The sequence below is a fragment of the Macrosteles quadrilineatus genome, unplaced genomic scaffold, assembly GCF_028750875.1.
Source record: "Macrosteles quadrilineatus isolate MER2022 unplaced genomic scaffold, UCM_ALF_1.0 Scaffold_7__1_contigs__length_78375512, whole genome shotgun sequence".
Taxonomy (NCBI): domain Eukaryota; kingdom Metazoa; phylum Arthropoda; class Insecta; order Hemiptera; family Cicadellidae; genus Macrosteles; species Macrosteles quadrilineatus.
Window position 1 is genome coordinate 2,281,505 of NW_026542600.1, and position 15,924 is coordinate 2,297,428.

Genomic DNA, 15,924 nt, shown 5'->3' on the forward strand with positions numbered 1-15,924 from the left:
TAAGTATTGATTAATAATTAATATATCAATATCAACTCAGTTTGAGGTATCCTAGTTATTTAGTATAAGTTATTTATTAATTTTTATGTCTAACTTTTTTAGTTTTTTACCTCCTGAATCCAAATATGCCATTATTTTTCACCGCTGATTAATATTTATCAAGATATCGCCGTAATAATATACAACATTACAATTAATAACATTGTATTAGGCCTAAATAACATGGTCAAAAACGTAATTCCTTTATGTGGAAGCTCATTAAGTATTTTGCCAGTTATGAGGTTTAAGCAGGAGCCTTGTCAGAATGAAGATCGTTGATGATGATTGATTTCACTTCCGAAGGTTTTAACTAACTGCAATGTGAAGTCAAGTTGCAATGGAGACTCCAAATGCTCAAATATCTCTTCCTCATTGTTTACTTCCGCATTTGAACACATCCTCAAAGTATTGAGCAAAGGCTTCAGACTTCTCTGTTTTACATTTTGCCCAGCTGCCATTAGACTTTAAAATAAGTGAAATTTGAAGCTTAGGTCGCTTTATAACTCTCTATAGTGAATAATCTGTTGCTTCGCCATAGGCAGCAGGGATTGGGTGTACTTCTCGAACCAGTAATTTTTAATATCATATAACGGTACGTCCAGAGTGCACGCTGATTGAGATTTTCGGCGGCAGGAATGGCACTTGCATTCAAATGCAAGTGGCCGTAGTGGCTGCCTGTTTCCGAGCCCGCGCACAGGCACCTACTTACCGGAATTCTGGTTTCAGATTTCGATTCAGATTTTGCTCGTACGCATACTATTTATTTAAATAAATTTCGTTTTTATGGTAAACTATTTAATTTTTTCATCCTTACTCTTAGGGTTACCACTAAACCCTCTTCAGGAAAATTGTTTACGCTCTTCAGGAAAATTGTTTTGTTTGTACAGGTCACACAAATTTCTTGTTTCAATGGTTTCGGGCTCCATGCAACACAATAAATAAAGAAGCTCTTTCATTTCTAGCTATGGGAAAAAAGACATATAATATCATTAATTCCATTTTTCACAACAGTTTCAGACATTATTATTTCACACGTTAATTCCTCATCCGACAATTCAATAACAATGACTGACTTGCTTCTTTGCTAACCGAGTCAGCACCGGTGTTGTATTTCCTGCTTCCACTGTGACCACTGACAAAGTATCTGACTCAGATTAACCACGCGCCGAACATCTGAATCGGCGTGCACTCTGGACGTACCGTAACAGCCGTTGTTGAATGTTAAATGACATCAAAATAAAAAAATATCGGTCCCGGGATTAGGTCTTATCGTGCCACCTAAAGTAATAGTTACTTCTCTATAGAGAACATTTGGCACAAGCTAAATACATGATATGGTTGATAGGGTCAAATAAATATATCTTAAGACTAATATTTTCTCTCTTAAACCAAAAATAGCAATATACCTTGGCATATCAATTGAATCAAAAGGGTTGTTGAATTGAAATATAGTTTTACTTATAAAATCACATATATTTATTTACACATAAAAATGCATATAGTTTTACTCGTAAAATAGGCCCACATATAATTCTTTGTATATAAAACACACATATCTATTTAACAAAGCTAGCTTTAAAAATTTAGGTGTTAATTTTGTAAAGTAAAAGGGTAAAAACTTTAAATTTAAAAACATTATTCTTGGTCTTTGTTTGTGTCTTGAAGTATCGGGTGTTGCTTGGCTCCAGTACCAGGAATATTGTCCCATTTGTTCCTAAAAAAAATTGAAAAACAATAGTACAATATGGCAATGTACATTGTTATGTTGTAACAATATTTTTTGTCTGCAGACTGACGTTGATTTAAAACAGAGACAAATTGATAGGCTGCTGGCTAAATATTTATTAGAGATGAAGAAACAGAATAAGACATGGCAAACAGCTCTTACTGCAATACTTGAAATAATTTTTACTATGTAAAAAACATTCATCGTCAAATTTTAATGTTCTGGAACTTAAATTTACATTTTTCACTATGTCAAGTCATAAACTGTACCCATACAGTAGAACCTCGCTAATTCGAAAACCTTTAACTTATTGTTAGAAATGTTTATCTGTTACCCTCAGAAAACCTCTAAAATACCAAAAAATAATATAGGTACCGATAATTCAAAGCCATTTAATGCTTAATGCAGCCTCTACAATTAGAATTTGCACATACTCGAGCCTCTACAATTTGAATTTTGTTGCCGTAATTCAAACTGTTACCTCCAAAATTCGAAGTCAACCTCTACAATTTGAACTGTATTACCGTAAGCCTAAAAAATATAGGTGTTGAAACATAAACTGACAATCTGTCCCCCACGATGTGTTCATAAGTCTCCGTCCTCTCAAAGTCTCTGCACTTAAAACTGGGACCTCCATAATTCAAATTTTATTTTTCTGACCTCTATAAATCAAACTCTCTACATTTTTTTAAACTTCCCATGATTCGAAATACAGTAGAGTCCCGTTAGTCCAAAATGGTTGGAACCGGACCCATTTTGGATTAAACGGTTTTTTGATTTTTAAATTTTTTTTTGTCTTAGGACGAGCCCGGGATAGTTTTTTACATTACTTAAGGCTAGACCTAGTGGCTGCAGCATTATCACTTAGTAAAATCCATTTGTGATTTGGCGGGATTGGAACACGGGACGAAAATGAAAAATGTTAGTTGGCCTAACAAAAATGGGGAAATATTTAGGCCTACTAAAATACTCAACAAAAAACGTCTATCTCGCCAGGCCGCTACAGAATACTTTGACAAAGTACAGCTAACTGTGTTAAAAGTTTAATAATAAAAAAAAAATTTTAATTTAATTTTTTTTTCAGATTAAGTTAAGCGGACTTTTGGATTACCGAAGTTCGGATTACCTGGACTCCACTGTATATTGTCTTTCCTCTAAAATTTGAATTAGCAAGACTCTACTGTACTATAAAAGCCTATTCCAAGACTTACATTGTATTTGGCTCAGACCTCTTGATTTAGCTTGTCCGAGCCAGTCATTGATTAACTGCCTCTAATTTAGAGTCTGTCGCTTTAGCCGAAGATGCATGAGTCTAAACATAATAATAACACAAATTTGTTAGTGATAGGTTGAATAATGATTAGGATCATAAAGTCAAATAGAAATCTAAAAAATCTGTTGACATTAACAAATTTAGGTAAACATTTACTTTGATCCTCTATAAGCCTAGGCTACATATTTTTGAATGTGACTACCTGAAGTGTTAAGAGGATAGCTTTGCAATAGCCTACAATTTTATTAAAATTATAAAATAAAATCTTCTCTAGCTGGGCTGAACATGATTTAATTTTTCCCAAATACTTTCGTATGTTGGTAAGTTTATATAGGCTACTTGTAAACCAACTATCATTAAACTATAGTAAAGCCTCGACTGTCAGATGCTTCAGCAAGCTAACAGCTGATTGGCTCTGACCGGCTCTGTGACGTGGCTCTGACCGTGTTGATTTGATTGGCTAAGCCAAACGGGATCCAGCAAGAGACTAAAGTTGACTTATCATTATTACACACATTTTAATCTTTAAAACCATGGATATGATCACAAAATAGTCTTAACTGTTCTTACCAAGTAATATTGATTTAAAACAAACATCAGCATTTAACACCCGTTTCTTCTTGAACCAGAGCTAAATCAAGGCGTTCCGCAGGGTTCAGTTTTAGGGCCTGCACTTTTCCTGGTGGCCATTAACGATTTGGAGCTCCATGGCACCGCGCTCAGATTTGCTGACGACACCACCATCTTCTCGTTTGGTGCTACCCCTGCCCTTGCGATTGATGCAGCGGAAGTCCTGTTTGATGAAGCCAAACAATGGTTTGCAGCCAATAAACTAAAACTAAATGAGGACAAAACACAAGCGATGGTCTGCACCTTAGCTAAGCATGTCCAAGAAAATAGCGTGGTCTCTCTCCTTGGCTTTAAAATAGACCAAAAACTTACATGGACCAATCATATAGACGCGGTCAGCACAAGGCTATCAAGAGTTGTACACCTACTTAGAAAGCTCACCCATATGATAAGTCCACACTATTTGCTGGTGATATACCACGCTCTCTTCCATAGTGTATTGAGCTATGGTCTAATGCTATGGGGACACGCGCCTGCTTGTGAGGATATCCTCATACTCCAGAAGAGGGCAATTTGTGTAATTACTTTTAGTGAGAGACTGGATCACTGTAAGCCGCTCTTCATGAAAACAAAGGTCCTAACAGTCTATAACCAATACATCCTTCTGTGTTCCGTCCATGTTAAAGACAACCTATTAAATTTCCCTACAAGAAGTACCATACATGCACATCAAACCAGGCGTAACAATGAAATAGACATCCCTTTCTGCAGACTCTCAAAAACAAAAAATTCATACCCGACCATGGCACTCAGGATTTACAATAGTCTACCCCAAACACTGAAGAACCTGGAAGCTCCTAAGTTTAGCACTGCCCTGAAGACATGGCTAAAAGATAGGCCATATTATAGCCTGAAAGATTTTTTTGAAAGTATGGGTGTATCCACCGCCATGACATAAAAGTTTATCTAAAGAGAAAAGTTTTGTTTTTAGTAATATATGTAAATAGTATTGACACAACCTATCCGGCATAGCTGGTCTTGGTGACGAAGGAGGTAATTAAGGTAATTAAATTAAGATCAGATGTTACTTTTGATGCCTAGCATTTTATTGAGCCACCTTCAAGGAATCTGTAACAAGACAATAATAGTGTAAGTTAAACATAAGTTATCACTTTTTTGGTTAGACATATAACTTCTGGGTTAAATGGTGTTGGTTAACTTATCATCTGTCTCAAGGAGGTGAAAGATGAGTTAGTCTTAAAATTGACCAAGATAATACTTTGACTTAATGTAATCACACATAGGCCTACTGTAGACTAGCCATTTTTTTATTCAAATTAACTTAAGACAGTTGGATGAGCCACTTAAGTAACTTTGTCGACCTACAGTTAGTTTATAAGTTACTGACACCTGCAGAGCTTCCTGGATCAACCTCCCTGTCGGCTTGGTCACACAATTTATTCATCCTTCCCTTGCCATCAAACTGTTTCATGCTAACTTAACGACAAGTGTTCCTGCCCTAAAAGTTACCCGAAACAATTTAAATTTGTAGTTTGACAGAGCCTACGGGTACACTTCCATATCTGTTGGCACAAACAACAGAATGAGTAATGATGATTATTCGATTGTTTAGTTTGATATATCGTTTGGTTAGTTAGGTTAGGTTAACCTTACCTAACCAAACGATATATCGAATAATCTATATAAGTTATCGATCGATATTCTCATTCGGTTGTTTGTGCCAACAGATATGGAAGTGTACCCGAGCCTACTCAGTAGTTAGGGTCAGTAAGTAATTTTGGTAAGTTAAAGTATAAAAAGGCCCATAACCTTAAAAAAGTCAGGTTGATAGCTCTAGTGGTTTATAAGCAAATGGGACATTAAGGTTGCTAATTTTACATTGTTACCATAGGGCGTATGATGTCTCCTTGGGGGACAAAAATAACAAAGGCAGAAGCCTGAAAATAGGCATATAGTATATGCCATTTAAATTATGAATTACAATTATTATGTTACCTATTTAGATTTCTTACCTTTAAAAAGGAAAATGTTTGCCAACACCATAACATAGTACAATCATCCACCAGTTCATCAGTAAAACGTATAGTCGATGGTGAAACTTAAAATTTCATTTAACGAACAGTAAACAAAACTAACAAACAACTAACATTGAGTGATTGAGTCTTGACTCTTGAGTGTTTTTGTTTACATTGGACACAAATTGGTTTGATCAGGAATGGGCACACGGAAGGGACTAAGGCTAAAGGTGTAGTGACGTCATATCTCTAGTGGTTAATGTCTTCTCTTGAGGCGACACGATTACCGTAACGAAACGATGTGATTGCAGCGGCGTTCGTGGCATAGTTGGTAGCGTTTCGGATTGATGTTCAGCAAGTCCGGGGTTCGAAACCCGCCGGTGGCACTAACTTTTTATCAACAAATTTTTCATATCAGCAAGTTTGGTTGGTTAGGTTAGGTTATGACAGTTTAATTTTATAATACTAAATTTTAAAATTAATTTTATAATTAATTAAAAATTATAAGTTATCATTAATTAGATTTTTATCTTATATAGTTTTTATATTATCAGCAAGTCTGGTTGGTTAGGTTATGTTATGACAATTTAATTTTAAAATTAAAAATTTATTTTGTAATTTTAATTTAATAATTACAAAGTTAATTTTATAACAAAAAATTAAAAATTAATTTAAATTTTTTCAACTTGGCAGTCCTAGCGGCGAACGCTGACACTACAAGATATGTTAGCCTTAGTCCCTCCCGTGTGCCCCACCGGGTTTGATCACGTCTGCTGCTCTCGCCGCTCGCGAATCGCGAGAGACGGTGACGTCATCTTCTTCTTGCTTCATCCCGAGAGGCTCCCTTCAGCCGCTCCGACCAGCGGCTCAAGTTAAATCAAGTTTAACTTAATCTCGGTTAACTTTAATCGGCGGGTTAAACTTAGGATGGCTTTCCCCACTATTTTGTCATGGAAGTTTAGTTTAACCTAGCTTTTCTATGCAAGCAGCTATGTTGGCAACACTGTTATGCAATTTCGTCTGCAATATTAGCTGTTTAGCTCCCCACTATGACATAATCTGTCATTAATTATCTCCTGTTTTGGTTATTTGTATTAAGATTCGTGTCATTGTCTCCAATTGTTGACATTAAAAAACAAACATTTTTTTTTTGTAGGCTACTGGTAATTTATAGCCTAAGCATTTCATTTCTTGTGTTTAATTAAGCTCAATAAACTTAATTAAACAGTAGGACTACTGTACGCATAAACTAACTGCATTAATTACAATCATGGGAAAATAAAATATTGGGAAAGATGCAAAATTAATGTTTGATGTAGATTAAAACTAGAGCCTATCCTTTGTAATGGCAGGCCTAGGCTACTCAGCACTAGACACGATCAATGTTTCGAAACTAAATTTTAGTTTCAGGCCTACTACAATAGTAGACAGTGGTTAATTCACTCATGATAATAGGCTAGTGGTTAGGCCCGAATTTTAACTAATATTTACTTTGGTGTAATGTAAGAATCGTGTTATAAAATCAAACCAAAATGCTTCTTATGAGCAAACTTTCATGAAACTGCCTAAAGATATGTTTTACATCTTATAGTGAACAATGCATTTTGAGGTTAGGAAGTTTTTCAGCCACGGCCTTCTTGATGTACTGATCTGACGCTGACGTCATAGCTTAATGTTGGTTTATTGGCAGTTTTAGTTTTACGTGCATACGTGAAAGGAATAACTATGAAAAAACCAAATTATATCAACAGGAAATCATCACCCTTTTAAACAATCAGGTAGGTATATTATTTGAACCGATGTCACAGAAATATAGGAAACTTAAATTCCTTAATTTGCACAATATATTGGTTCACTGCTTCTGAAGAATTAGTTATAAATTACAGCTACAGGATTGAGATTGATATTTCAAGCAAACGTGCAAAGCAAATGACAATGACAATGACAGTGAAGGATGAGCGACACTCGATACTACGACGACACTCGGCTCCAGCTGGACTCTGGAGCTCAGTTATTTAGCTTACGGCTACGGTAATATAACCTCCAAAATCCAAACAGAAAATACAGCGAGGTCAGTCAGGCTAATATCTTCCAGCAGACGAAAACTAGGCCGGGATGAACGATCAGGGTAGCCAACCAAGATGTTAGATGGTTTAAACTAAACTCAAAGATGAATATCGTGGAGAAACCGAACCAGCGTTTAAACGGGCGTTTACAATTTTCAGCGTTTAAGTTAAACGAGGTTTGGAGAAACCGACCCTCAGTGACAGTACGAGACAGTAGGCATTTTTTTCTCTTTTTAAGCTGATGGCTTGATGGCTAGGACATGGCTTTTAAAGATCCATGCAACTTCAAGGTACACTAGATAGTAATATCAAGGAAGCAGCATTGGTTATTTTTTCCTTCTATTGTTTTTTTAAAGATATCTTTCCACACTGTGCAAAATGCAAACAATAAGCTACAGAGAGATATAAAAAAAAAAAATATTAGGCCTCTTTTCATACGATTCTATAGGATAAAGCATATGATCCCAGATGGACAAAATATATTGTCGACGTTATGGGGACCCCTAATCGTTCATATAACATAACAAACGTTTCTATAGATACCAGTGTCTCAGTGGCGTAAATAACACCCCCATAAACCCCACTGTGAGGGGGGGGGCGCCGAGGTCCAGGGACTATCGTCAACACTCACCGTCATCGCGGAAAAAGGTGACGTTTCCGTGACCAAGGGAGACCATGAGATGACGTCTCCCTCAAGTGAAGTCTCCCCCAAGGTGAGACCGCAGGATGCATTCAAGATTCAAGATGTAGTGATATCGAAAAACGATGACGATGTTTTTATGCCACGGGAGACAACGAAAAATCCTCCACGAAAGAGTTTTTGGATTTTGCCTTTTACCATTTACCACGTAGTCCTTGCCACAATCTTCACATTGGGGAGTCGTCAGATTTGTTCCCTTAGGGGTTTCGAATTTTTCTTGTGAAACTGTTGATGTGGTAGTTGATTTTATATGTCCAATAACTTGTAAAAGTATAAAATACCATAGATTAAACATACTCCCACAAGTAGTAGTACTTATAGTACTTGTGGGAGTATGTTTAATCTATGAAAATACTCTGAGGGGTGTATTGATGGGGCTATTGCTTGATTTTTTGTTGTCGGCATTTCTTTGTGTTAATTTTGTGTTTGTTCAGGGTGTTGTAAGCGTGTTTATCTGATCGTAAGATGAGGTATGATTTTTTGGCTAAGATTATTGTGTCAAATATATACTGGGGGGTTATTGTTAGGATCTTTTTTTTGAAAAGGGGTTTACAGTGTTCTGGGTAGTGTAGTCTCAGGATTGATTGGATAGTGCTCTTTTGGATGATTAAGATCCTTTTATTGTTTCTTGAGCTTGCTGATCCCCAGGTGGTGATATTTTATGTGGGTATAAAAAGCGAGTGGTACAGTTCGGCCGAAGTTTCTGTGCGCGCGACCATATCTTGTTTTGAGTTGGTGGGGGTACTTTTGTGAAAAAAATTTGTGTCTTTCTACTCACTCCCCCCTCCCCAGCACTGCCAATAACCGGTACCCGTATCTTTTAGTTCGGCTAGTAGCGACCCGTCCTTGCGCGTAGAAGTTTTGGCCGAACTGTAGGCCACTACAGGTACATCATAATTTGGGTATGTGCGGATTCCTTTCATCACATGCTTTGCAGATGAATGTTTTTTTGCATAAATAGTTTGAATGATCTTACCAGTTTAGGTTTCTGTAGACAATAATGCCAAGGAATTTGGTCGAGTTGGTCGTTTGAATGTCCATCTTTCTTCTGCTGCGTTGTTGTTGTTGTTTAATTGGATCGTCTTGGTTTTATTTATATTCAGGCGTATTGTATTGCAATATTTCGGTGGCCTTATTAAGTATTTCGTTGGTGATATTTGTGTTATCTGCTGATTGGCCAGTGGGAAGTATGATTGTCATGTCATCTGTGAAGAGTAGGCTATGTATCTGAGTTATTGTCTAACTTTTTCCGGGAAATTGTTTAGGTTGACTGTAAAAATAGTGGACAGTGGACAGTGGTGGTATTGATCCTTGAGACATGCCTCTGGTGGTTGTTCTATGTTCTTAGTAAAAATTATTTTGTGTTAAATTGTTGTTGATCTGATGTTCCAATTCTACATATTATTGTTGTTTATTACTTTTTAACAAATCAAGTAGCCTACTCATATTGATTTTGTACTGCGTTGAAATTTGTGTAGCTAATTGTTCCATAGTTTATTGTGTCGAATGTTTTTTTGTAATTCCAGCAAAATGCCTGATGCACTCTCTTTTCCGCTTACACACTCTCTATGCTCACACTAATCACGGTATAAATTAATAAAATATAAAGTGTTTTTTTTATTTGATGGTAGTGTATATGACGTAATACTCTACTGCTGGCTGAGCCAAATTTAAAGCCTACAACAACTAGAAAAAATTTTAAAATCATCATCCGTGCGTAAGAAATCTTTTCATGCCAGTGTGCCAGAGGGTGCCAGTTGAATAAATCCTCAACATTTATTACCAGATTAGATTCCATACCACTAGAATTTTTATTCTATTCAACTGGCACCCTGGCATAAAAAAGCTGCAAGGAATCAAGCTGGTTGAAAGAAATCAGTACAACATATAATTATCGAATGTCCGGTACATGAATTCGCCAGAAATAGGTGTGTCAACCTAATACAGCTCGTGACACCTAAGCTGGCACTTGGGCTAGCGCGGGCAGTGTAGGCGGGAGGAGGGTGGAGGTAGGGAAAAGATCGGACTGCAAACATTTCCGCTGCGTCACGGGGTTGACTCCCCTTGTATTATCGGTATTATGTACTTGAGCGCCTTCATATGGGTCGCGAGGACAGTTGATGCAACCCGCATGACGGGACATAATGTTTTTGAAAAAGGTACTATTAGCGATCGGCCAAGTGCCAGCTTAGATGTCACGAGCTGTCAGAAGATATGGATGTCAGAAGATGTCAGAAGATATGGATATTAAATGGAACAGCTCCGACTCTTTACCAGAAATTCTCAGAACTGACATTAAAATATACCAAGAACTCAGACTTCCACAATTTCATAAAAAGAAAAATGTAAACCAAAAATATAAAACCAAACACTTACACAAATGTGATAGGAATGCTTCACAGCCCTCAAGCACGGCCACCTTTAACTACAGGCCGCGGCCTGGTAGAATTGGCAACGTTGCAAGTAGGGTTGTTTATTCATTTATTTATTCCAACGGTTGTACCAACGGTCCAACGGTCCAACATTGTAAATTACAATAGGCCTAGGTTCTTCAACATTTATTCTTATATTTTATTCAGGAAATGTATGGAGATGACACGACAAGAATACTTATAGAGATTTATTGTAAGGGAAGTGTTTGTGAATTTGAAAAAGAAGAGAAAGTGAGTTCATCAATCCCAATCGTAAAGGTTGACAAGTTGTCAATTAATAAATACTTATAGGCTAGGGCCTTGTGGTTGTTAACACGGTAATCCAATCATTAAATCTTCATTACGCTTGCAACGAACCTGAAAGTGTTATCTTCAAAATTATAATCTTTTGGTAAGTGTGTATGTCTGTTGGTCCTAGCATAAGTTATTTATAATGTTGTTAGGGCCTAAGTAGGCCCTAATTTAGTTGGTACATAACTTACTTGCATTAATTTAAACCTAGGCTAGTAGGCCTATATGCCTTGATGGAAAGGTCGTATAGTTGTAATTGAATTAAAAATTATTTGGGTAGGTAGAGGCTATGTCTAAGTAAATGTCCCTCAAGTAAGTAAGTTAGGCCTCGGCCATTGTTACAATTAACTTAAGCTGGACATTTTTCTAAATTAAGCCTACAAATAACCTGTCACCAACACGGCTGCACTTTACTGACGTCCTACACTCATTCGAATGAAAATATCGATCGATATATATCGTTTGATTAGTTAGGTAAGATTAAGCTTACCTAACCTAACTAACCAAACGATATATCGAATGAAACAATTGAATAATCAATATTTTCATTCGAATGAGTGTAGGACGTAAAGTGCAGCCACCAACACAACTTGGCACATCATTAGACTAGACGGAATGGTAGAGAACCAGGGTATAAGCTGGTATGAAACTTGTTCAAGCAAAAATGCTATAAACCCTCAGATAAGTTACCTGACTGTAACTGCAAAAATATTGGTAAATGTGTAGTTTTGAGACCACTATTTCAGCAGTTAGGCCTACCTAAGTATATATTGGATTTAAAGTGAAATAACTTAGGCTATGTCAAATTATAAACATTTTACAATCAAAAATAGGCTGCGCTAACCACAAGTTAACTTAATACGAAAAAGTAAATATTAACTCAAACTTAGCTAAGTTACTTACCTATTGTAAAATAAACCAACCCACGATTACTAGAAAAATACCGGTATGGATCATAAACATAAACAAATGACTTTGTTGGCCCGAATCCTATACTAATAGCATTGAACATATGTTTTGGCAGTTCCATTTAAGCAATGTTTTAAATAGGCCCTAATGTTTATTTTCGGGCCAAAAACGTCATTTGTTTATGTTTATGATCCATACCAGTATTTTTCTAGTAATCGTGCCCCGAAGGCAAAGATATATTTATCGTACCCCGCTATCTTAGAAAAATTGAAACTCATTGTCTCCCACAGCCATGGCCAATTTTTTATTAAAGCCCCGAGCAAATATGGAGGCATCTTCATTCCCTATTTTAATAATTAGGCCTACAAGAACTCATAAACTGAATCTGATATTTTTTACTGATTCTTGTTTTCAAGATTTTATTAACTTACTCTGTGATTTTTAAATGCTATTTCTTTATACTCTAGGTTTACTTTTAGGCAAACAAATGTGATCCACCTAAAGTACCACATATAACAAAATATAAGGCTCCGTTTCAGTCTGCCTAACACACTCATGTATACAGGTTACATTGCTGAGCAGTTTGGGTGGCAAAGATCTCCAGCAGTCCATCCACCATATGCTGCGCAGGGTGTTTGTTGACCAGCTTGCCACAAAATTTTCCTATTCTGGAAAAGTCATGGGGGGCAGAGCAAGGCAGAATTCAAGAGGACTAAGCTCAACAAATGCATACTTGGTAAGTTTTAAAATTAATTAAGAGACCATTAACCATTAAGAGACCATTTTTTGGGGGGCTTAGTGGCTAATGGCCACCTTGGATTTGCCTGTCATAGAGCAATATTATCTTTTACTCTTTGGAGCAATAAAACAGATTTATTGTTTGACAAAAGCATGTAAAAAATATCTTAAGCAAGAATACTACTTACCAATTGATTATAACAGGTTTTTATTTCCGGTCTGAGCTACTGACCAATTTACTACCTTTAGTCTATCAGTGACGTTGAATATTAGGATCGGTCTATTTTGATTGCCCTACCGGCGCATGTACCCTGATCGGCGCGATCAGGAGCGAACTTTTCAAACAGTTGATTTATTAAAATATTAAGGATTATATGAAAGAAAAATGTTAAACTTTGCTTCAGAAATTAAACTTAACCCCAGGTTTGAAATGGGAAGATAAACTTTAGGTCTTAGGGGTTAAATGTACTATTCTGTATTAAGTTCATTTTAAGTATTTTTTTTTTCTTTTTAGTTGCTGCACAGAAAATTTTCAGCATGAGGGAAGCCACAGAAGCCAAAGTTTCAAGCGTTGTTGCTAAGTGGCTTCAACAAGCCAAAACCAGATGTGAAAGAAGGTAAGGATAAAAAATTTTCACCAACTAACTATTAAACTCATCATTAATAGAATTCCATTGGTAGCATAATAATACTGTACAGTGGACTCTATTATACAGGGGAGGAGACAGTTGAAACTGACGTGCCCTCATACTTGTTACATGATAAAAGTCTAATGCAAAATATATAAGCCAATAATGATAATCCTGTAAAAATAGCCAAACTATAGACACCTCGGGATAATTACTGTAAACAAAACACAAGATGCAAAGACTTTGTATCTTTTAAATCTTTTGATCTTTAGACATGTGATGAATGGTCTCAAATCTTTCCTACAAGGCAAGTTGTTTCAGTACCGCCCACTTCCTGCCGATCCAGTGGGGTTAAACCGTACTGATAAAAATTGTCTGGTTTAAGAGATATAACTTCTGCTGAGTACAGTCTGGTTACAAGGTGTTCGGGTAAAATGCGAGTCTACTGCATAGTGCATACGGTAATGGTTTTTCATAAAATTTTTTTTATTGTTTATTTGGCATTATGATTACAGTACTCAAGTACTGTATATAAGCTAAAAAAAAATAAAAATGCTAGTATTTTTATTCTTGTAGAGAAGTTTTCATGTTTCATAGCAATGCTGGGCTTACCTGGGTTTATTTATACACTAAATTAAAGGTAATATATTTGTAAAGTATGAGCAAAATTTGTAACAAATGTCTTGGATATATTTAGGATAACCTACCAAGAACTATCACTAGTTTTATACTTAAACGATAAAATATAAAATCTCACAGATTCACCTACGGATTTTATCGAAGTGGTAATGCCGCAACGCCTAGATCTCGCCTGAAGTAATGTGAAAACAATCCTGGGCTCGTGTCTAGCATTTTTTGACAAAAAAATGTAATGTGTTTTATACATATTGTGGGAAGATCATATATTGTATTTGTATATCATTGTAGGAATAAATTAATTTTCACTAAACAGGCCTGGTTGTGAGTTAAACTGTGTTAGTTTAAAATTTTTCTTACTTGCCTATTTTGTTGTACCAGATACAAAACTAATCATTCTGGTTAATTATTCTTAAATTCAATATTGATTCTATTTGTTTTTACTTTTTTCAGAGGGAAAAAACCTGTCACTGTGGACATTGGGGAAGAAGTTCCACTCATTGGGGATGAAGATCTGTACGGAAAACATATATATTACCACTTAATTCAATTAAAAATAACTTATATGTTATAAGTTGTTATAACATTATACGTTATATGTTGTTGAAAGTTAAGAGACGTGGCATTTTCAAATGTAAATGTGTTATGTAAATCTTCAATATAAATCTATTTAGACAAATTACCTCTTGTGTTTTATTTTTAATTTCAAAGAATTTGGAATTCCATGTACACTGAATAGTAATAATAGGTAAAATTAATTGTATGATTGAAAACTGTAATAACTCGTCTTTTCCTGCTCTTTTATAAAAATAAGTTTTTAGATGATATCTCGCTTTTTTATTTAGAGAAGTGTCTTGGCATTTAACAACCAGAGGTATTGAAGTTATTAGATTATGTTGTGATTGTGAAAAAATATCTGAAATATTAGAAAATTATATGTTCTATGCATCTCAACCTAAAAAAAAATGAAATTGTTATTACATGTGTCAAGGCAAGTGCAACATTTTATACTTTTTAGTAAAAAAATTAACAAGCCTTGAGTGTCGTATGCTTTACTTGGATAAGTGAATCCTGGTAAAAGCATATGAATTAAATTTGCAGAAATAAAAAAGGGCTTGTAAGTGGCTAAAAAACAATTATTTCTTGGACTTTTCAAGTTTTATTCAAATTAGATATTTCAAGTTTTATTAAAATTAGATGTTTCAAGTTTTATTCAAACTGGAAGAGCGGGAACTTCGACGCATGATTTTAACTTGAATCAAGTTTGCAAACCCGATCCTTCAAGTTTACAGATTTGACAAACCAAACTTATTTCAAGCTTGAATCAAGTATTTTTTCAATTTATATTTAGATTAGATATTTCAAATGTTATTCAAGTTAGATGTTTCAATTTTTATTCAAATTAGAAATTTCTAGTGTTATTCTAATTGAATGTTTCAAGATTTATTCAAACTTGAAGAGCGGGAATTTCGTTGCATGATATTAACTTGAATCAAGTTTACGAACCCATCCGAGCAAACTTGAATCAAGTTTGCAGATTTGACAAATCAAACTTGTTTCAAGCTTTAATCAAGTATTTTTTGCTATCTGGGCATATTGCACCAATTTGACCACACAAAAATGCATTGCATTCATAGAAGACAAGAAGTAAAAGAAAAATGAAGCGGAAGCACAGTCTACTGGTCTTACTCACGACAGGCCTTAATAGAAAACCTTGGTTTATGTTAAAAATGGCATTAGCATTAGGCCTTAAATATGACGCCGCGTTTGAAAAAGAGATAAACTAATGCAAATCCTTACATACGAATATCGTTGATTTTTTATGATATTGATTGGATTAGCATATTTTAGGTTCCATACTTACAACAATTATTTTCAT

The 15,924-nt window shown here is 35.5% G+C and overlaps 2 long non-coding RNA genes across 3 annotated transcripts; one reads left to right on the forward strand and one right to left on the reverse strand.

The window, feature by feature from the left end:
• Positions 1 to 1,536: 1,536 nt before the first annotated feature.
• On the reverse strand, positions 1,537 to 6,052 carry LOC128998036 (uncharacterized). The gene is made up of 3 exons (XR_008491177.1): positions 5,642 to 6,052; positions 2,977 to 4,736; positions 1,537 to 1,753 (listed from the first exon to the last, which is right to left on the reverse strand). It is a non-coding gene; the product is annotated as an uncharacterized LOC128998036 (long non-coding RNA).
• Positions 6,053 to 7,299: 1,247 nt separating this feature from the next.
• LOC128998037 (uncharacterized) lies at positions 7,300 to 14,713 on the forward strand. 2 transcript variants are annotated; one of them, XR_008491178.1, is made up of 4 exons: positions 7,300 to 7,422; positions 12,608 to 12,778; positions 13,295 to 13,397; positions 14,499 to 14,713. It is a non-coding gene; the product is annotated as an uncharacterized LOC128998037 (long non-coding RNA). The 2 variants fall into 2 exon arrangements; XR_008491179.1 differs by lacking the exon at positions 7,300 to 7,422 and adding an exon at positions 10,975 to 11,233.
• Positions 14,714 to 15,924: the final 1,211 nt, after the last annotated feature.